The 21,978-nt window shown below is 43.3% G+C and overlaps 1 protein-coding gene across 1 annotated transcript in view; it reads left to right on the top strand.

The window, feature by feature from the left end:
* RBMS3 (RNA binding motif single stranded interacting protein 3) overlaps positions 1-21,978 on the top strand; it is a 1,106,864-nt gene that overhangs the window by 8,696 nt on the left and 1,076,190 nt on the right. Inside the window, exon 2 of the mRNA XM_086720584.1 lies at positions 19,893-19,961. The gene's annotated coding sequence lies outside the window, so the exon portion shown is untranslated. The remainder of the gene's footprint in view (positions 1-19,892; positions 19,962-21,978) is intronic.

Genomic DNA, 21,978 nt, shown 5'->3' with positions numbered 1-21,978 from the left:
GAGCTAAAAATAAGTCTGCCTTTTTAAGTATGGCACCTCCTGGCGAAGACACTTGGCGGTAGAATAGCTTTGTAGAGAGAAGTAGGGAGAATGTCCCACGGAGCCAAAGAAAGAGGGACAGCTTGCATATTCGGGGTTCGGATATCCCTACCAGGGATGTGAAACTGCTTGAAACTGTCCCTCAGGGTGGTGGAATTTAGGGGATCCCACGTGGGTGGCTCAGGGAACCAGAGGCTATGTGTAGAAGTGCCTCTGTGTCCAGATACCTCCCCTCTCCTGATCCGAATGAAGGTCTTCTGCATGCCAGGTTTCTTGACACCACCCCCCCCCCCCCCCCCCCCCCCGGGCAAATTTCCCTAGAGATTCTGCTTACTGGGTCAATGCCCCACCCCTCTTTCTGCCTTTTTATCTTCTTCTTGCCTCTTTCTGCTTGTTTCTTCCCTTCACAGGAAGGTCCTCTGCACTCTGTGTATCTAAATGGCTAATAATGGCTCAGCACCGGTCCCTCCACCTCCCCCACACTCTCCACGATTATCTCTTTCCATCCTATCCCCACAATGTTTTTCTGTTTTCTAATAGGATCTGATTTTTTTTCCTGTAATTGGGTGCATAGTCGACAGACTCTTTCAATGTCTTATTTAAAAACTGAAGCCTTGTAAAAAAATCAATTTTGGGGCGCCTGGGTGGCTCAGTCAGTTAAGCGTCCAACTTCGGCTCAGGTCATGATCTCATGGTCCATGGGTTTGAGCCCCGTGTCGGGCTTTGTGCTGACAGCTCAGAGCCTGGAGCCTGTTTCAGATTCTGTGTCTCCCTTTTTCTCTGACCCTCCCCTGTTCATGCTGTCTCTCTATCTCTGTCTCAAAAATAAATAAATGTTAAAAAAAAAATTAAAAAAATCAATTTTATTTTGCTATACTCCTATACGATAAACTATGCCTATTTTAGTTTTTTTGACTAATGTGTGCAGCCATGTAACCAATACTATCATCGAGATGTAGAATATTTGTCACCCTCCAAATTATGTCCCTTTGTGGTCCTTTCCTCTGCTGGCCCTAGGAACGGCCGATCTCTTTTGTCACTGCAGGTGAGTTGTGCCTGATTCTTTGCCAATGACATGGCAGTAATAACCTCCACCTCACCTGTTGACTTGAGGGTGAGTGAGGACCTGGTGTGTTTCCCAGCAGCCCTAAAAGCAACAGACAGAAACTGGTTGCCATTTTGGCCCCAAGAGCCTGAAATAATTTTAGTTCTATATTTCAGGTTTTATATTTTAAGAATCTTGTCCTTCCCGCCTTTTACTCCATTTGTATCCATGTTTATTGTAATTGTAAAAATTACATTTTACTCTTATTTTTTTATTAATGTTTATTCATTTTTGAGAGAGACCAAGTGCAAGTGGGGAAGGGGTGGAGAGAGAGAGAGGCAGAGGCAGACACAGAATCCGAAGCAGGCTCCAGGCTTGGAGCCATCAGCCCAGAACCTGACGCGGGGCTGGAACCCACAAACCACAAGATCCTGACCTGAGCTGAAGTCGGACGCTCAACCGACTCCTGATTTTGGCTCAGATCAAAATCTTATGGTTCATGAGTTCAAGCCCTGCCTTAGGCTCTGTGCTGTCAGCACGGAGCCTGCTTGGGATTCTCTCTGCCCTCCCCCTGCTCACACATGCTCTTTGTCTATCTCTCTCAAGAATAAACCATTCTTAAAAATTTACATTTTATGGAGTGCCTGGGTGGCTCAGTTAAGTGTCCGACTTCAGCTCTGGCCATGATCTTATAGTTTCTGAATTTCAGCCCTGCATCAGACTCTGCTCTGACAGTGTAGAGCCTGCCTGAGATTCTCTCTCCCTCTCTCTGCCCCTTTCTCCCATCAATAAATAAAAAACCTTTAAAGAATCTTAAATTTTAAATGACCATTCAGTAAAAATGATGCTCCTACAAGAGATACTGTGTTTACTCTGTGTTTTCCAGCATGTTCTAACATACTAAGACTCCTCAGAATGAGGGGCTATCTTGGGGAGCCGTCTGAAATATTCCTCCTGGAGAGGCCTGCCACAGAGCTGTCACTCGGGATTCTCAAGCTCTCATTAAACTCATGACCAAAGCCTCACCCATCAATGTGGGGCTTCCCAAAACAGTCCTTGGGGAGGAACCTAGCTTGAGAAAGCTTTCACTTGGCAATGTGGATAGAAGGCAGGGAGGAGCCTCATCTGCAAGCTTTACATGTTAGGGGCTGCGTCTGCATGTAAAATTCTTGACTTTGTGTCTATAGAGCTTGCTTAACTATTATTACTATTATAATTAGGTCACCTTTATTGAATTATCTTGTATGCACCAGGCACTGTTCTAGATGCACCATTGCATTTTACATTTAATTTACAACATGATTCTGCAAGAGAAACTAATGTCTTCATTTTGCTGATGGAGAAACTGAACCCTGCATAGGCATTTAGAGAGGTTACTTAAACTTGTACAAGATGCCACAGCAAGTAAGTGGTAAAATTTGGAATCCTGTCAGGCCCCAAACTTGCCCATAAGTAGCATCTCTGGATTAAAAACCATCTGGCACACAAAAGATAACAATCTAATGAACTCCTTTCTCAGGTTTAGTGGGCCTTGACGTTGTGGGGTGAGGTGCCTGGAGTCCTCAGTGACTCTGGGGTGTGTGTGTGTGTGTGTGTGTGTGTGTGTGTGTATAACCCTCTCTGCCCTCCATCCATCACCCCCACCTCCTTGCTCTATCTCCTTTCCTGGTTCAAAATTGGAAAAGGATGGCTTTCCCTGGAAATGCAGAACTCTGGGGAGGGCAAGTGACTTTGATCTTCTATGAGAACAGTATCCTGGAAGAGGAAGGCATAAATGATAAACCACGGGGCTGGGCTGGAGGGCATCCATCAGGTTGGGCTGCCTGGATCCCCTTGATGTGGGCCCAGTGGGGTTATAGATGTGACCCAGGGCACTGAGGGCATAGATAGTGCTCCTTGATTTGAGAGGCTTTCCTTCTGTCGCAGGCAAGTACACAGGAAATAGGCAGGGCCCAGCTTGTGTGGGATGCGGGGGTGAGGGCACAACACGTCCTTGGTTCTGGCTCCAAATGGAAGTTGAACATCTCACTGCCTCCCAGCTCCCCGGCAGCCCCCTCCGATCCCCATAGAGGGAGGGCGACTTTTCATTTGGAACAATGCTAATGGAGTCATTCGGGTCAGTGTCTCCGAGATAAAATCTGTCACTCCCTTCTGCAGGCTCATTATTTCTACCTTCGGGCTGCAAGGAGACAACGGAACACCAGGGGATAGGGCTGTTTGCTCTTAGGGTTGACTCTCCAAAAAAAAAAAAAAAAAAAAACAAAAAACAAAAACATACTTAGATATGTGACTGTGATCTTTTTTTTTTTTTTTAAATTTTTTTTTTTTCAACGTTTATTTATTTTTTTGGGACAGAGAGAGACAGAGCATGAACGGGGGAGGGGCAGAGAGAGAGAGGGAGACACAGAATCGGAAACAGGCTCCAGGCTCCGAGCCATCAGCCCAGAGCCTGACGCGGGGCTCGAACTCACGGACCGTGAGATCGTGACCTGGCTGAAGTCGGACGCTTAACCGACTGCGCCACCCAGGCGCCCCGTGACTGTGATCTTAAAGGTGTGATGAATTATGGGGGCAAACCTTTTGTTTTAAACAGTGTGTCAGTGTTTAAATTCCTTGCATAAATTTTGTGGCCCTGAAACTCTACCCTCGGTCCAGTTCTGGACATGCTTTGGTATTGCCATTTAACAATGACAACAAAAGAGCTGCATACAGGACTGGACTCAGCCTGGAATTACACCCCACATAGTTTTAATTGTTCAGTAATTTAAACAGAAGAGTGGCATTATGTTGACTCGGCGATTTAAAATTATGCTAAAGCAGGATTTTGCCAGCTGGATCCTTGGCCTCGTTCAGGAACATACTTGGCTGTGTGTGCAACAGGGACCACTAATCCATGAGGGTAGAGAAAATATGGGTTTTTTTTTTGTTTGTTTGTTTTAACCAAAGCAGAGTTTTCCAGAAACCAGCAAACAATTACCACTCAAGCTATCAAAACTTCAGGATTGGGGCACCTGAGTGGCTCAGTTGGTTAAGTGGCTGACTTCAGCTCGGGGCATGATCTCCCAGTTCGTGGGTTCGAGCCCCACATCGGGCTCTGTGCTGACAGCTCAGAGCCTGGAGCCTGCTTTGGATTCTCTGTCTCCCTCTCTCTCTCTGCCCCTCCCCTGCTCATGCTCTGTCTGTCTCTCTCTCTCTCAAAATTAAAAATAAACATTAAAAAAAAAAAATTAAAAAAAAAAAAAACAAAACTTCAGGATTAATGGGTATGCTGTGGTGATTCAAATAGTATTAGCAACTCGTACTTTATGAGAAAAAAGGGGGCATCTATGAGTTCAGCTTTCATTCAGAAGTAAGAGTCTGTCTTCATGTGCACATAAAGGCGGGGGCACTACTCTGGATTTTTCTCCTCCAGTACTTTAACAGGTACATTCTTTCCTAACAACATGGCTCAGTTCTGCACCTTTCTGTCTACTCTCCCGGGGAAATGTTGACGTTCTAGTACCCTCTTCGCGTGGATCTCTTGTTGGCAGCCATCTGACCTCCGGTGCCTGCAGGGTTTCCTGGCCGCAGGCTGACTGGGGACTGTGGTGATCTGATGAACAAGTGGCGGGGAGTGGTCGATCTTCTATCCTGTAAGTCCATGTCCCAGACAAGGTGGCCACATCAATGACCGCCATGCCCCCACCTTCCTCCCCTCACACCCAGAGCTGTTTCTGTAAGGTGCGAGAATCCGGACTCTGTGTTGCCAGATCTTTACAGTTTTTCATTCTGGATTATAATGAATGTAAAATTGCTCCGTATTTAAATTTTTTTTTTTCAACGTTTATTTATTTATTTTTGGGACAGAGAGAGACAGAGCATGAACGGGGGAGGGGCAGAGAGAGAGGGAGACACAGAGTTGGAAACAGGCTCCAGGCTCCGAGCCATCAGCCCAGAGCCTGACGCGGGGCTCGAACTCACGGACCGCAAGATCGTGACCTGGCTGAAGTCGGACGCTCAACCGACTGCGCCACCCAGGCGCCCCAAAATTGCTCCGTATTTAAACATAGGCAACTGACCCACCAATAAACACACTGTATAGGCCAGAGAAAATGCTTCTGTGGGCCAGACGAGGCTAGTGGACCTCTGTTTTTGATACCTGGTCTACAGGGTCTTGGGTCCCCATAACTGGCTCTCCATTTTGGGGTCTCCCATCTTTCAGGTTAAGGACGTGTCTTGTCTTCTTTGTTGCAGGTGGTGGGAGCATGCACTTGGCATTAGAATTGTTTTCGGTCAGGTCGAGCTTTGATGCCTTCTAGTGGCATGCATAAACAAGCTGTTTGTGCAATCTGTACCCCACTTGGGTGCCCCATCAGTGAAATGTAAATGAGTGCTGACCTTGCCCATTTTTTGGTGTCTTTGTCAGGCTTTAATGCAGAGTAGAAATGGAGCTACAGTACTTTTGAACTCTTGAGCACTATGGAGCAAAGCTGTCTGGGCTGGTGATCAAAGCTGACAATCGTGTCCTGTTAAATATATAACTAACCAGCTGTGAGATCTGGTAAAATTGTATGATCCTTCAGAGGTTTGGGCTTCTCCTTTGTAAAGACCAGGTTTTCTTAGGGGAGGCGGTGGAGTGAATAAGAGAAGGCAAACCTGAGACCCAGTCCAGGCGCTGGCAGTTACTGTGTGATCTGGGTCAGTCATGTAATCCTTGCTGCCGTGTGTGGTCTGGTGGCATCTTCATCTCGCATGGAGGTTGTTTGGGCCTCACCTTAGACCTGCTGGAGTAGAATCTCTTCCCCAAGGGATTTGTGAGCACATCAGAACTTGAGAAGCTTTGATTTAATCTAGTGCTGTTCAAAACGTGGTCCTGGACGAGCAGCATCCTTATTTGGGAACTTGTTAGAAAAGTGAATTCTGAGGGCCCTCTGTTAGACCCGCTGAATCGGTCATCTCGGCGTGGAGACCAGGACTCTGGCCTTTAACAAAGGCTTTAGGTTATCCTGATGCACCACTAAGTTGATCTCTTTGAACTTCAATGACCTCCTCATCTTCAGTGCATTTGCAATAATAATAGCCATATCATTAGGATGTTTTAAGGGCAAAAAGAATACGGTATAGTATAATAGTGTAATGTAGAATATAACATAGCATGTATTAGGTGTATATATGGAGAGAAAATAATCTAAGCTGAACTTGGTAAATAGTGTATAGTGAAGAGTGGAAAAGAAATTGGCAAAAAGGTAACCACTAAGAATCTGTGTCAGTAATGGTATTTTGGTTTCAAGCCAACAGAAACTAACCCTGGTAACTTAAGGAAAATGGAACTTATTGGAAGGGTTTGGGGTGGGACATAGAATTAAATTTCCAAGGGGGAAAAAAAAAGAGCCTTCAGTGTTTGGGAAAGGCAACAATGAAGGAAGCTCTAGGACAATTATAGGAACTAATAAGTGGTCTCTTCAGGGCACCTCCATTGACTTTAATCATCTCCAGTTGCCCTTGGGCCATTGTATTCAAGACCCAAATTCTTGATGGAACTTCTTGGCAGGCTCGGGTCACCCAGAGGGCAGCACACCTGAACTGCTGAGTTTAGTGAAGGTAGAGGAGTTTCTCAAAGGAATACACCACTGTTATAGAAGAAAATGTGTGTGGGAAACTGGGCAAGCAAATCAACAGGCACCACTGCAGAGACTTCTAGCTGCAGCATTCTGAGTCTGCCATTCTGCCTTGACCTTGGACTTGGCATGGTGATCAGAAATCCTGAACCGGCAAGCTGAAAGGCAGGTGCCAGCTCTTCCCGAAACTCCCCTGGCCATTCCTCTCCACGGTGCAGCTGTGAGACTTTTCTTTATATCCAGACGGGAGTAGTTTTGCCTTGGTGTTGAGTGGGGTTATGTGTGCCACCAGAGCCGAAGCGTACCTTCGTGTGCACAACCGCGGCTCCCGTGCCTCCCTGCTCATGGTAAAGCTGTGAGATTTTCCTCAAGAAAGAGCAGCCTCTGTCCTGTCCCTCGTGAAGCCATGATCTACAGCAAAGCCCTGGAGAATGACACATTGGATATCTTCTGCTTTTCTCCCATAGTTTTATAAGTGGTTATTCATAAAAACATGCTCATGTCTGAAGTTTGCCATCTTGGCTCCGTGCTCTGTTTGTTATGAATATTTCGTTCATGTGGGACAAATGGCCGTGTGTGGCTTGAGCTCCAGCTCTATTTTTTTCTCCTTTGGATTCTACCAGCTAATCACAGAAACGACCCTTCTGTGTGTGGAGCTTTTCCCTGGCGTGTGTCTGTGCCATGGTAACAGTGGCTGGTAATGGTTTGTCTGTGAGGGGAAAACGGTGTGAATGCTAGCTTATTTAATGTGAATGTGAGGGAAGAAGGGGTTTCAAGAGCCTTTTACAATGATTGTGCTGTTGGCTTAAGCATAATCTGGTGCCTCATAGAATTTGCTTCTCAAAGCTTGGAGACCTGGAGGGGCTGGGAGGTCCAGTGGTTACAGTACCTGCCCATCAAACGGTGTCGTCTAAACACTGGCTGCTAACTCACTATTTCACGTCTCCTGGGTAACTTGGTGTTTCTTTCACTGCACCTTACAACAGAGACATCAGTGATTCTCCCACAGAGTTCTATTTAAAATAGTCAGTAGACCAAGGCCAAGAGAGCCAATACCAATTCAAAAAACAAATTGGCTTTGATTTGAAATTGTATGGAGGAGTTCCTGAGCTCAGTATTAAGGGTGTGTTTACTTCTGCAGGAGCAGGAAGATTTGTGGAGTGCTCTGTTGAGGATAGATACAGCGGTGTCTCCTCTTACAAAAGGGTTTTCATTACAAAGTCCTCGTGGAAGTTAGAAATTGCATATGGTTAGGAGTACCCTTGAAAATTTCTTAAATTCCAAATTGAGTTCAGTGTCTATGGTTTAGTATATACATTTATGTGGCAATATAATATATAGTATATATACTGTCCTTATATAGCTTATGATATATGTAAGCATATTATATGTAATATGTATATGTAATATGCTTACATAATAGATAATATGTGCATATAATTTATATTATGTAATATATCTTATGTTAAATATATAACATAAGTTATATAGTGAAATATACATAATAGTATGTTAGTTAGGTATTATACATAGTAATATGTTCATACATGTATAACAAATGAAATAATGCATAAATAGAAATGCACATAAACAGTTATATTTATAATATATATTATCCATAACACATGTTTATATTCATATAAACTGCAAGTTTATAAACTTATGTATGTGTGTATATATACCTCTAGAGTTGGATACATGTCCAAAATGTAATTTTATAGAATTTTAATGATGTAAACAAATAGACCTGTATTTGAAACTCCTGAAGCTATAGTGCATGTGATGAACTTGTTTTTATCTCAAGGCCTTCCTCTCAAGTGGACAGCGTCTTCTGTTGGTTCCATTCGGAATTTCCATATTTTATCTCTGCATACAGGTGTAATCTGAGTTCAGCATTTGGTATTAGGCTGGCTTTTCTGCCCAAATTCTATCAATTTAAGCTCTGCATAAATAGAAAGCATGGGTCATACTTGAGGTCTAGTTGTCCACCAAGCTTAGTTTTGAACCTGAGCACTTTGGGAGCATAAGAACCCAAAGAAATTGCTGGTCTGCTAGAACTGCCTTGAGGAATAGCAATTATTTCCTTGAATGGTCAAGGAAAACCTGAGTCTTCCTGGCAAATGGATGATCTTTGAAATCTTCATAATTTATTTACTGTTTTTTAACCATCATAAAAATTGTAGTCTATCAATTATACATGAAGCTGAATATTAGAAGGCGGAGGAGACACATGCTGGCACGCACTTCCTCTCAGCCTCTTCACCTCAAATTATAAACAAGTTAGTTCTGTCTTTGTCTGCAAAAGTGCACATGTATATTACATGTGTCACGTATTATGTAAATTGGTAGCTATCACTGCCCCACACACCATTTTCCTGCACACTCCAATTTGATTTTCATAAACAACCGTTTCTCAGAAATAACATTTACAAATTCCCTCTCCAATGACCTCTGTTTAATTGAGTATATTATGTACCCTCTCTTCATTGTTGCTATGAAACAAAAGAGGCCACCTTACAAACATTTCATCTTCTTGCAGAAGATAATATAATGGGAGTATGTCACGATTGGTTGGTAGTTTTTTTTTTTTTTTTTTTTTTTTTTTTTACCTCTAATTTGTTCTGGACTGACTATAAAGAATTGAACTGGTTTTTGAGTGTGGTTCTTGGAAGCCATCTCATTATATTAGACTGATGTTTTGTATTTGGTCATTGAAAAAGTAAATGTCAGGGGTAGGGGGTGGTAAGAAGCCCAGCACAGGAAATGTAGAAAAACGAGTTGTGTTTCAAATGAAATTTTCCACTTGCTTCTCACCGTCTGTAGAGAACCTGTCTGTGGAGTATTCCAAGGAAACTCTGCTGACAGTAGAAATCGTGCTTTCCCTCCCAGGGTCCCAACTATGCGCAATACCTTCCATCATGACAGGACTCTCTTAATTGTTGTTTCAGGTTGTTCAGAATTACAGGAATAAAACCAAAAACAAGGGTTTTTGTGGAGTAAGAGTCAAGTTCATCATGGCTATTACAAATTCTAATGACATGAAAGCCAATTATTGTGACTTCAGGTGGTTATTCTGAATGCACTTAGATATGTGACAGCCAAGGTAAACATTTCAGCCTAGACAGCTCCATTAATTAATTACAGCTTAGGATCCGGAAGCTTGCTTACATGCTTCAAGGGCTATGTGGAAAGCTTATAAGATACATATTCCAGGCAAATCCAGACAGGCAAACTAGGTACTCAATAATGTTTTTTCCCATGTCCTTGTTTGACATTTATTTATTAGAGTAAAACTCAGATTTAAAAATACTTTCCCATACTCCTATTTTCCCCTGTAGAGAAACTTAGGTAGAAAAATCTATAGCAACTTAAGAAAAAATAGTGTGTCTGAAGAGGGCAGCCTTTCCACAATTTCTTGGAATTGACTCTACTTAAATACACATTGCATTGGGCAGTTAATTTTTTTGTGATTTCATGCTTGTGACTGCTTTTACACATGTTGGCCCCAAATCATATTCTCTTAAAATAAGGCTTAATTCTTTACCTCCTCACCCTCCTCCCCTATTTTTAAAGTTTCAAATCATGTAGATGGCAACAAAATTCTACTGAATAGAGGGCTGTATTTGGAGGCATTAACTTCACCCCCAATTTACTCATGAGTACTTTATGAAGAAATAACCATGTCTCATTAAAGTTTAAAATTTTGTAGTTGTTTCTTACTTTAGGAATTACAAAATCTTTAGTTTCCTGGGAAAGTGGGGGCTGAAGTACATTTTTCTACTTTTCTACATCTCTTAGGCCCACAAAAAGGATCAGCCACATGAGGATTTGTTAGGAAGAGTCATATAAGTGTTCTCTCTGACCTATTCCATTCAGTCACAGAGCAAAGACTTCAAAAGTTTTCCACCTGGAAACACACTCATCCTGGAAAGCTTGCGTGCCAAGCGTGTTTTGTATGTGGCGAATAGCATGATGACAAACCTGATTCATTATGACAGCGTGACCATGTTCCCCTTGCTACCCGCAGCCAAAAGGCTAGATTGGAGCCTTGTCACAAGTGCCCATGGTTACGAGGATCATTGCAGCTGTGGTGGCATCTGGTGCTATTTGTACGAAGGAGAACTTAGTCTTCCCGCTCTGTTTCCTGATGAAGAGATGGGAGGAAGTCCCAGAATCAGAATGGAGGGCTGTGCAGTGTCCCAGGATATGTTTTTATGGGGGAAAACTTCTGAGCATTACATGTCTCCCTTGTGATGAAGTCTGGGAGACAGAGGAATCTCTAATCTGATGGACGGTTGAATAAACCACTTTTAAAATTTAGCAACCACCACCCCCTCCTTAGGCTTTGAAAAGTTGATGGTACCTAAGCTCAGGAAAGTCTGACTATCCTATGGATTCTCATGGCTTTGAGGAAAAGAAATGACTGGGTGGGAATTCCAGATTAGGGGTTGCCCCATTCTGGGAAATTGGGCTCTAGCCAGTTTCTTTCCGACTTATCATTGTCCACTGTGTGGCATCACTGATATGCATATACATTGAAATAATATATGAATGGGTAATATTGACGGACTCACATGTTCACAGCAAGTTTGACTTTAGTTCAGCCACCCCAGTTTATAGATGAGTAGAAATGACTTGGTTAATGCCTCATTAATATCAGATTCGGGAGGGAAAAAAAATATCTGCTTGTCAGATTGCTTTCTACCTACTCTATGTGGCAGGCAGCCTCTGAGATGTCCTGTGGTGAATGACCCCTGTCTCCTACTGTTCACATCATGGCGTGGTCCCCTCCTATGTTATTCCAGCATTGGTCTGTTTGGCCAATGATCACCAATAATGTTAGGCTACTAATGAGGAAATTAAAGGTTTCTTTTGTGTGTAAGAACTCTGACCGTCCCAGAAATCACTATGTGTTTTATAAGTTTCCAAGACACTTTGGCAGAAAATCATCAATTGGCTAATTTGACCAATGCAATTAACTTTAGGTTTTAAGTTTCAGATATGCTAGGGACTTGACATTTTCTGGAGGTAATGACCTAGTCCATAACTTCCTAATAGATGATTTTTCATACCACAAGTTCCAAACGTAAAATCCTTTACTTCTAGGGTAGGAATGAGGGGAGGTAAAGGACACAGAAAAACGTGGCAAGCAGCCAGTTTTCCACAAAACACACACACACATAAGACCCCACATATTTTTTAAGTTTTCTATCTTTGGGACTGTACTATGTTTGAAAGTCAAGGTATTGCTTAAGATGTTCATTGGCACTCTGCGTTCCGAGCCAGTTTTCTAAAACGTGAGAATAAAATTGTTCACTCAGATTGATCTACGTGGCAATTTAGGTAACTTGTTTCCTCAGAGAGGTACTATAGAAGACTAGATCCCTGAGATGTAAATAAATACTCGGTAAGAAAAGAAGTTGAGTGACAGAAAAAGGGTGGGGAAAGGTAGAGCAAGAAGGAAAGAGTTAAGTAAATAGAGTCTTCGGACAAGTCATGTTGGGACAAACTGACCCATGGGTATGTCTTGGGAGCAGAAATTCTGAATGCATTTCATATGCCAGAAGGTGCAGTGATTCTTCAAGAGAGAGGTTGGAATGGTGTCCTACGTGTTAACCTTTCAGCTTTTCTAGTACTTAACCGTTCCAGTGAAGGGACAGGAGCACTATAGAAAGTGTAGCCTGTGGGGCAAATCTGAATCCAGCCCATCTTTGCAAATAAAGTTTTACTGGAATATAGCCATGTTCACTCACTTCGGTATTATCTATGGCTGCTTTCATGCCACATGGCAGAGTTGAGTAGCTGTAAAAAAAGAGTGTGGGCCACAAAGCCTAAAGTATTTACTCTGTGGTCCACTACAGAAAAATTCTGCAGATCTCTGGGTCGGATCATTTGGGAAATGCAGCGTTTCCCAAACTGAACAAAGAACCATTTTTCGGTAGGTCATTCTGTGGTTCCGGTTTCTGTATAACACAGATGAGGGAACACTGTATCATCGGCTCACGTTTTTCCTTGTGGGTCTGTGGGAGCCTCCCCTCCCCTTAGTATCTTAAAAGTAGAATCCGCCAGCCTGCCCTCTTGTGCAGCTGCCGGAGGAGGGTTTCCGTTTCTCTGAGATGTGCAGTGGCAGATGGAGTCCAGTAGCTAAAGTGAACCAGGTCTCTTTTGTAAGATACAGCAAGATCAAGTTGAGTTACAGAGAAAGCTGCATGATAACAGGAAGCTTATCATTTATTTACTGAGCATCCTGTTCGCCGTTTTTAGTCTTGTGCAGGAAGGGAGCTGGAGGTTACCTTGTGCCTGTGTCTTCAGGGACTTCCAGTTCTCTGTCTCTTTGAAGGAAGTGGCTGTGAGACATGTTAAATAACAATGTGAAAATTCAGGGACTTAATTTTTAAAAAAAGACCTAAAGGAGGAAAAATCCTGAAACTTTTTTTTTGTCTGTAAATCAGAAGAATGTCTTCCCCTCCCTTAGGTATGATTCACAGAATACTTTGTGCTTTCTACAGACTTTTACTTGTATCATGGTAAGAGCTGAATAGTTCTTCTGCTAATAATGTGAATTACTTAATGTATTGCTGTGTGACAGATGATCCCAAAATTTAGCTGCTTGCACAGTAAACCTTGATTGTCTTGCACAGTGTCTGAGAGTAGGGGATTAGTGAACAGTCTGGGTAGCTGTTCTCAGTCAGGGTCTCTCCTAAAGGTGCAGCCAAGCTGTTAGCCCCGGCTGCAGTCTCTGAAGACTTGACTGGGGCTGCAGGATCAATTTGAAGTTCACTCATGTGGCTGTTTGCAAGAAGTTTCAATTTCTAACATTTTTTTTTAATGTTTATTTTTGAGAGAGCCAGAGACAGAATGTGAGTGGGTTAGGGGCAGAGAGAGAGGGAGGCACAGAATCCGAAGCAGCCTCCAGGCTCTGAGCTGTCAGCACAGAGCCTGACATGGGGCTCGAACTCACAAGCTGTCAAATCACGACCCGAGCCGATGTAGGGGGCTCAACTGACTGAGCCACCCAGGGGCCCGAAGAAGTTTCAATTTCTTACCACATGGGACTCTTCCTAAGGTGGCTCATGGCATGGCTTCTCTCATGACATGGCTTGGATCTAAGTGAAAATGATCGACCATGTCCAAATTCCTATAACCTAATCTACAAAGTGACCTATCCTTATTTCACTATATTTTATTGGTCAAAAAGAATATCGTTTGTCTACTATATTCTACTAGTTGGCTCTGTTGGTCATTGTGGAGGTGTCCGTATCAGGAAGCAGGGTCTTCGGAGGCCATCTTAGAGCCTGGAGACCATATTCTGGTTATTTAAAGCAGCATCTGCTGGTGAAGAAGCTGCTTCTGCTCTGGCTCCTCGCCCCTGGTCTAGGACACGCAAAGCCTACAGCCAGGGTATGGGGCCTCAAATCAGCTTTTAGCTACCATTCCTTAACCAACTGTGAGGATTCTCTGTAGCATTAGGAATGGGAGGGAACTTCTTGACTGTGATGGTGTGGTCAACTGACCTCAATAATTCCTTAAAACGAGGACAATTTGTCTGTGATTGTGTTTACAAAGGATGGGGAGGGTAAAGATTGTTTGTGTGTCCCATGGACACGAACGGCATGGGGATCTGTGTCCCAAGATACTGCAACTATAAAGAGGACATGATGCTTTCAATAACGAAATTGTTAAAGAGATTCCAGAAGGCCATCCTTTACCCTTTACCAATTTCCTTTTCTTCGCTTGCCAGGTATGTGCACTTGTGATTTTTTTTTTTTTTTGGTAGCTCTTTATTTTAAGGTATGTGTAGGTAGAGCCTTTACCATTAATTCTTCAAAGTTTCTTGTGCTGGGAAGGTTTTTGAGTCCGCTCTTCATACCTTATTACAAGTGTTACTGCTATCTACGTCCTTTGCTATTTGGTCTTGTCTCTTACATGATTCATCTCACCGGGACTGGAAGCATGGTTTTCCATCTGAAATTAAAATCCCAAAAGTCATGTCTGTCATCCAGAGTTCAGTCTGTCTGAATAACCCATGTTGGTTCCTGGATCATATTTGTCAATGAATCTTGGGCTACGATGTTAAATGCAGATGTCCAGTTGTCACCTTCCAACACTGTTTATTGCTTCTTCATTTCTCGTTCTTCAAATATGCTCAAGGTCTAATGCGGCAAAGACTCCAGCTACTGAAAAATGTACGTGTTCCCAGAGTTCCTTGTCTTAGGCTGATGGGCAATTAGACTTGGAGGAAGCTGGCCAAGCAAAGGACAGTTGCGGATGAAGTACAGTGGCTGGCCGGCTGGCAGGCTCCCGCAGCATCTGGCCGCCTTCCTCACTTACAAACTGCCGTTGAATCTGGTCTGCTTCCAGGTTTCTGCACAGCCTTTTTCCCCCTTTGTTTAGCACAGCGTTCTGCACGCTTTTATCACTAATGTTTTACACTGTCCTCCTGAGCTCCTTTTCTCTTAAGCAACCTGGATTTGCACAAGCCTCACAGCCTGGGCGGGTGGGGGGCAGGGGGTGGGGTGGGGAGAGAAGCTGCAAAGTAGGGTATGTATTTTTGTCTCAATATTTCTTTGCATTCTAGCTTCTCTCTGCTTTTGTAGATCATCTAGGTCTTTGGCGGTTATCTCACAGCATTCCTGAGACATTTTATATGGGATAACATGTGTCCATTAACCAATACTCTCAACTTCGATGTGGCGTCTGCCATTTCCCTTATTTCTTGCCCTACTGACTTGAACAGTTGCTATTTTCTGTGAAGCCGAGTCAGGGTACTCCCCACTCGAATACCCTGAAGTCTGGGCCACTGGTGTTACCCTTTCTAAGACATCATAGTAACCACTGGGGCTCTGGAATTCTATCAACTTTTGCTGCATTTGTCCCTGGGAGTGTTAGTTCTGTAGCTACTGTCTCCTGCGGAAGCAGTCTCCTGTCCACACTCACAAATCGAACCTATTTAATTTGGTGTTTACTGAGCACTTACTGTATCCCAAGCACAGACGTGCCTAGTTACATTAGTCCATGAGACGCATCCCCAGCTTGCTCCCCACTTTCCCCTATAACCTGTGGAATGTACAGTCTACAAGAGGAAACTGCATTTAGAAGGCAGTTACAAGAGAGTGTCCTAGGACTTTTTGATAGGCGGCGAGCGCAGATGTGCTGGAAACATATCAGAAGGACAGTAGCCCATTCTTGATATTCAGGGGAGGTTTTCCAAGGGCAGGCATTGGGTGTCTAAACTGAAACTCCTACCCAGCCATTTAATTGCGCTGTGGTGGCTGAAGGTTCAATCTATATCAGTAGATGAAAAATAAGATTCTTTTTCCTCAGGCGCCTTCCCACAATTTCCAGAAGTATTTCTTTGGAGTTTGAGAGTTCATTTTATCTTTTTTAGATTAAAAAAATGCTATCAATAATATCCTTGGGTCTTGATACCTCTACTCATCATCATCCTTGTTCTTCACTGGATGCGTGCAGCAAAAGAAGTGTGTGCTGGGAGTATTCGGAGATGTTTCCTTGCTTCCAAGACTAAATATGAATCCACTGAAGAGCCTCTTAAAAATGTAAATTGCTGGATCCCACTTCCAGAGATTTGTAAATTCCTGGGGTCAGAGAATGTGCATTTTAAACCAGCATGCCTCATTATTCTGATCTGGGTACTGCCCTTTGATTAACCACTGGCTGCTAAGGGCACCAAGAGGGGGGAAATGAAGATAGGATCAATTACTTCTCTGGTTTGTCAGGTGAGCTTATTTTGGTCCAGGCTGAAATCCAAACCACACATTGTGGCTAGTTAATTCAAAAGGACATCAAGGAAACCCAACGAGATTTTGTGTTGTGCTATGAGACTGATTTTTTGAATACAGTCGCCTCCATCAGAAGCGAGGCTGCAATTCTAGACCTGGTCCTGTCTTTAAAATTTGCAGTTAATGTTGCCCAGTTATTTTGTTGTTTCTCTGGCCTTTTACATTTATCCTTAGCGCCAGAAAGGATGTGAAGTGTGTGGATCACAATAGATTACAATTACCATGATACAGTTAATTACACTTGTGTCGGTGCCGAAGTGCAGTGTGACCTTTAGAAGAAAGGTAAGCGTGGGCACTTATCAAGAAGGGAGAGCTTGCATTTCACATTGGGTTGTTGTTACATATAAATGCCCGTTTTCTGTCCTTCCCCCTTCAAGGTTCTTTAATGATGTGGGTCAGATGCTGCACATCACACATCTCCCTTTTCTGTGAAATATTTGTCGAATGTTAGTGCTCATGTCTTGAATTGGATGATCATAATTTTATTCTGATTAAAAACAAAACAAAACAAAACCAAAACTTTGAAGAAGAGCTCACAAGTGTTGCTGAGGGTGTGGAGAAAAGGGCAGCCTCGTGCACACGGTTGGTGGGAATGGTGTAGCCACTGTGGAACACAGTGTGAAGGTTCCTCAAAAAATTAAAAGTAGAACTACCATATGATCCAGTATTTCCACTTGTGGGTACATACCCAAAGAAGATGAAAGCAGGATATCAAACAGATACACTCACGTCATGTTTATTGAAGCACTTTTCACAATAGCCAAGATGTAGAAAGAACTTAAGTGTCCGTCAGCAGATGAGGGGATAAAGTATATGTATTATCCATAATATATATATTTTATGGAATAATTATACAGAATGATGGTAATCCTATTGCAATACCTAGATGTTTTGAATCAACACAAATACCTTAAAACTTACACAATGTTATGTCAGTTCTATCTTAATTAAAATAAACACAATTATTTTCCTGATATTCAGTATAAAAATTATTGTTACAGTTTTAGAAACCTGTATGGTGGCTCAAAACTGATAAATTATGTTCTCACTCTATGATGTCTTGATTAGTCTGATGGTGAATTCCAAAATCTTATGATTTAAAGAGACTTGAAGAGATTCTTCTGAAGCCCAAATTGTTGGACTAGAAAATCAGCTAACAGCCCCTTCCTACAAATGAAGGAAGCCAAGATCTGCTACATATTCAAGCAAAGGGCTATTCTGGATTATTAGCATTTTCTAGTTAACAGAGGCGAAGATGTTTCCTCGGCATTGAAAGGAATTGAATCTATAATCAGTAATTTATATACTCTGAAAGTATAGAACCCTTTAATTGAATAGATCTGGGGCTGGATAAGGAGGGAGCACAGAGACCATCTAAATTATCCTTATTTCACAATTAGGAAAACGGCATTAGAGAAGGCACACCGTCATGTGCTGGTAAAGTCGGATACATTTGAAATTCATTGCTACTGCTTCTCATTGAGGAAGTGCGATTACGCTTTAAGTTTAACTTTTGGCCACTTCGTTGATAGTTTTCCCTTTATCCAAGTGGAACACGGAAATGCTTCTCACACTGTGCTATAGGGTGCAATCCGATCAGCCTCAGTGGGGCAGGAGAGCTGCTCCCAACTCTGCCTCTTCAGATGGGCAGATGCTAGAGGGAAGTTGAATTGAGCAGGCAGAACATAACATTTAGCCAGCATGCCAACCTCCCTGTGGCAGAGATTCAGGAAAGCTGTCAGGAACAGCAAAGGCCAGCACAGAATTACACGGGGGTCCCGAAAGGCAGATGGAATGCAGTGATGGGGTGTACGGAAGTTGGCGGGACTATATTGGCCTATTGATCATTCTCGAAACATACCAATTGCTTTCACATCTTCATGCCTCTGCCGTGAAGCATCCACGAGTTTCTACAAGTGACGGAAAAGGTGATTACAGTCAATTACACAAGGAGGGCTCAGGCAGAAGTAGCAGTCTGAAGCCGTAGGTCACTGCAGCACAAGATTAATTCAGGTTAGCATCTCTGCTCTTCTCTTGGCCTTTTCCTTGAGGTCACAGAATGGTTACTCCAGCTCCGTGTAGTGCATCTGTATTTAGAAAGAAGAGTGGTGGTGAAGGTATGCGCCTTATCTTTTCCCTTTTATCAGGAGAGCAAAAGGTTTTCCCAGAATTCTGTCCCATCTCACACCTCCAAAATCATATTCACGTCTCACTGGCCAGGAGTGGAGGGAAGGACTGCCGAGAAAGTGGGTTTGTAGTTGTTTAAACCTTGACGGTAGAAGCAGTCCAAGAAACATGGTGTTAAGAATGACTGTGGGGGGGCGCCTGGGTGGCGCAGTCGGTTAAGCGTCCGACTTCAGCCAGGTCACGATCTCACGGTCCGTGAGTTCGAGCCCCGCGTCAGGCTCTGGGCTGATGGCTCGGAGCCTGGAGCCTGTTTCCGATTCTGTGTCTCCCTCTCTCTCTGCCCCTCCCCCGTTCATGCTCTGTCTCTCTCTGTCCCAAAAATAAATAAACGTTGAAAGAATACAACTTTCACTTTAAAAAAAAAAAAAAAAAAAAAAAAGAATGACTGTGGGGGAGCTAATCTGCAGTGAGTTTGTGGCATATCACAAGTTCAGGGAGCTTGTAGTGATGATATGGTAAGGCCTTTCCCAAGGTGACATTCTCTTTATAATAACAACTGGGGTGCCTGGGTGGCTCAGCCGATTGAGTGTCTGACTCTTGATCTCGGCTCAGGTTATCGTGATCTTGCAGTTGGTGAGTTCGAGCCCTGGGTCAAGCTCAGCGCTGATGGCGTGGAGCCTGCTTGGGGTTTTCTCTCTCCGTCTCTTTGCCCCTACCTGGCTTATGCGTGTGCGCTCATGTGCTCACTCGGTGTTTCTCCAAATAGATCAATTGAAGAAAAAGAATAACTGACTCAAATATGTGGATATTTGTATGCCAGTGTGTTGCACGTGGAAACCTAGAATAATGGGCCTGATTTCCTGCATGTTGAATTAAGGCTTCATACATGTCTAGAACCTTATTGGATGAACTGCTTCACACCTGTCACCATATTGGTGATTCTCCCAAGAATCCCGTGCCGTAAGAATTATTATCTGAGTCTCGCTGAAGGGGAAGTTGAGACACCGAGCATTTGGGTGACGCGCGGCAGGTCAAACAATGAGCACACGCTGAGAGTTGGATCCAGATGTTTCAGCTTTAGTGTTTATAATATTCTTGCTGAGGAGAATGCGTTTTAAAAGAAATGAAACCGAGATTCAGTTCAGACAGCATCTAAGATTGTGTTAATCTTTGGAGCTGTAGACACTGAATAAATAATTCGTTTAGAGAAATATAAAGCATATTCGGTTTGTGTGACAACATGAAATCTTTTCTTTTTTTTTTTTCCCCCCTTCCCTTTTCCAGAGAAGCTCGGCCAGCAAGTCTTCGGGTGTTCCTTCCTATAGCAGATGGTCCAGTTCGCAGCCACATCAGGTAACATGCTCTTTCAGAGGATCTTGATGTGCTTGTTTTCCTTGAAGTGTGCTCCAGAGTACAGTTACTTGATCACAGGGCAAATGTGGAGGGTCCTGGGCTCTTGCTGGTTCTCACCTTGAACTCGGCCCCTCAGCAGAGGGCTGTGGAGTTCAGCAGTGGTTACTTCTCTCCACCTCAAGTCTGGGTTCAGGGCTACATGAGGGGGACAGGGACAGGGAAGTGTCGAAGTTCCACATTCGAAGCCTTCCTCCGTGAATAGCTAATGAAGTCTACCGGGCAGTTACAGCACGAGTGAATTTTGCCTTTGTTTCTTTTCTTCAACCAAAGATGATCCCTGTTTCCCTTTTGTTCCCAGAAATTGTGTATGTTCCCATGGTTGTGCATATGTACATACATGTGTATATGTGTATGGCACATGGAGCTCTAAGAGTGTATGCACCAATATATCTGAAAATATACTAATGTTATAAAGAGTCGCTTTTTTTGCTTTGTTACTCAGGGTGATGAACAACCTCCATTTAGGGCAAACGATACTGAACGTTATTTAACCTCTTTAGGGGAGGTTAGGCCAGCACAGTGCGGTTATGCCTCGGTGTATAAACAGAACAGGATCTTTCTGCTTGGCGAGCAGTCTTTACAGATGGTACACTGGGACCACAGGGGCTTCCCCTGGAAGCAGCACTTGGGGAGAACACTAACTTTAGACTCTAAAGCTAAAGCTGAGTAGGACTTGGGTTTAAGTTACCTTCTAGTTAGGAGACCAACGAGGAATACACTCCCATTTGTTTTTTGGCTTTATTAGAATTATCAGAATTCTTAGACTTTCCAGGTCACTTATGCAAGCTGCAGCAACTATAGCAGGAGCACATAATAAATTATTTATATTCACATTTTCTCCCACATTTTATTGACCTTCTGTAGAAACTTACTATTGGCGACAATATACTCTTAACATCAGCATAACGTGAGAACTCTTTGTATACTCCCTTTTATCTTTTCTCTGCCGTTAGAAATTGAAACTTAGCAAAAAAAAAAAAATGAAAGAAATTAATGAGAGAAACACATTCTTCCATTATGCAATAATTGATCACAGTGCCTATTTCTATGTTGACTGATGGGTAGAAATAAAGTTGAGGTGATCTCTTCCTCCATTGGCATCAGCTTGGTGTGGATGCTGTAGTTTCTGGTAACTTTGGAAGGATATATTTTGTGAGTGTGAGCTGAGAAAAAAAGGTGACCCAGGAAGAGGGGCCGTGGTACCAGTCTAGGGAGATTGCTTTGCTTGTTTGTTTGTTTTTTTAAGTTTTTTTTAACGTTTATTCATTTTTGAGACGGAGTGAGACAGAACATGAATGGGGGAAGGTCAGAGAGAGAGGGAGACACAGAATCTGAAACAGGCTCCAGGCTCTGAGCTGTCAGCACAGAGCCCGACGTGGGGCTCGAACTCACGGACCGCGAGATCGTGACCTGGCTGAAGTCGGACGCCCAACCAACTGAGCCACCCAGGCGCCCCTGGGAGATTGCTTTGAATATCCAGTTTCCTTTTACTTACTCCATTTCCTGAAAATGCCCCCTGGACTTCAATCAGTGTTGGTGGTTTCTGTTCTCCCACTTTCTAGAGACTGGGTTGAGCAAGTTGCTCCTCCCCTCTCTGCACTCAACCTGAAGATGGAGAGATGTTCTAATCTAGTCTCGACAGTCTAAGGAAAGTGAGATGCAGAATATATTGTCCAAGGTTAAATGATTTCAGATGGCCTACCATTCTATGGTTCCCCCCTCCCCCCAGAATGGACTCCGTTTTATTTTTAAAAAAAAATTTTTTTTTTCAACGTTTTATTTATTTTTGGGACAGAGAGAGACAGAGCATGAACGGGGGAGGGGCAGAGAGAGAGGGAGACACAGAATCGGAAACAGGCTCCAGGCTCCGAGCCATCAGCCCAGAGCCTGACGCGGGGCTCGAACTCACGGACCGCAAGATCGTGACCTGGCTGAAGTCGGACGCTTAACCGACTGC

Source organism: Puma concolor, chromosome C2 (genome assembly GCF_028749965.1).
Source record: "Puma concolor isolate L17-30 chromosome C2, mPumCon1.1.hap2, whole genome shotgun sequence".
NCBI classification, from domain to species: Eukaryota; Metazoa; Chordata; class Mammalia; order Carnivora; family Felidae; genus Puma; species Puma concolor.
This window is presented reverse-complemented; position numbering and strand designations above follow the sequence as displayed.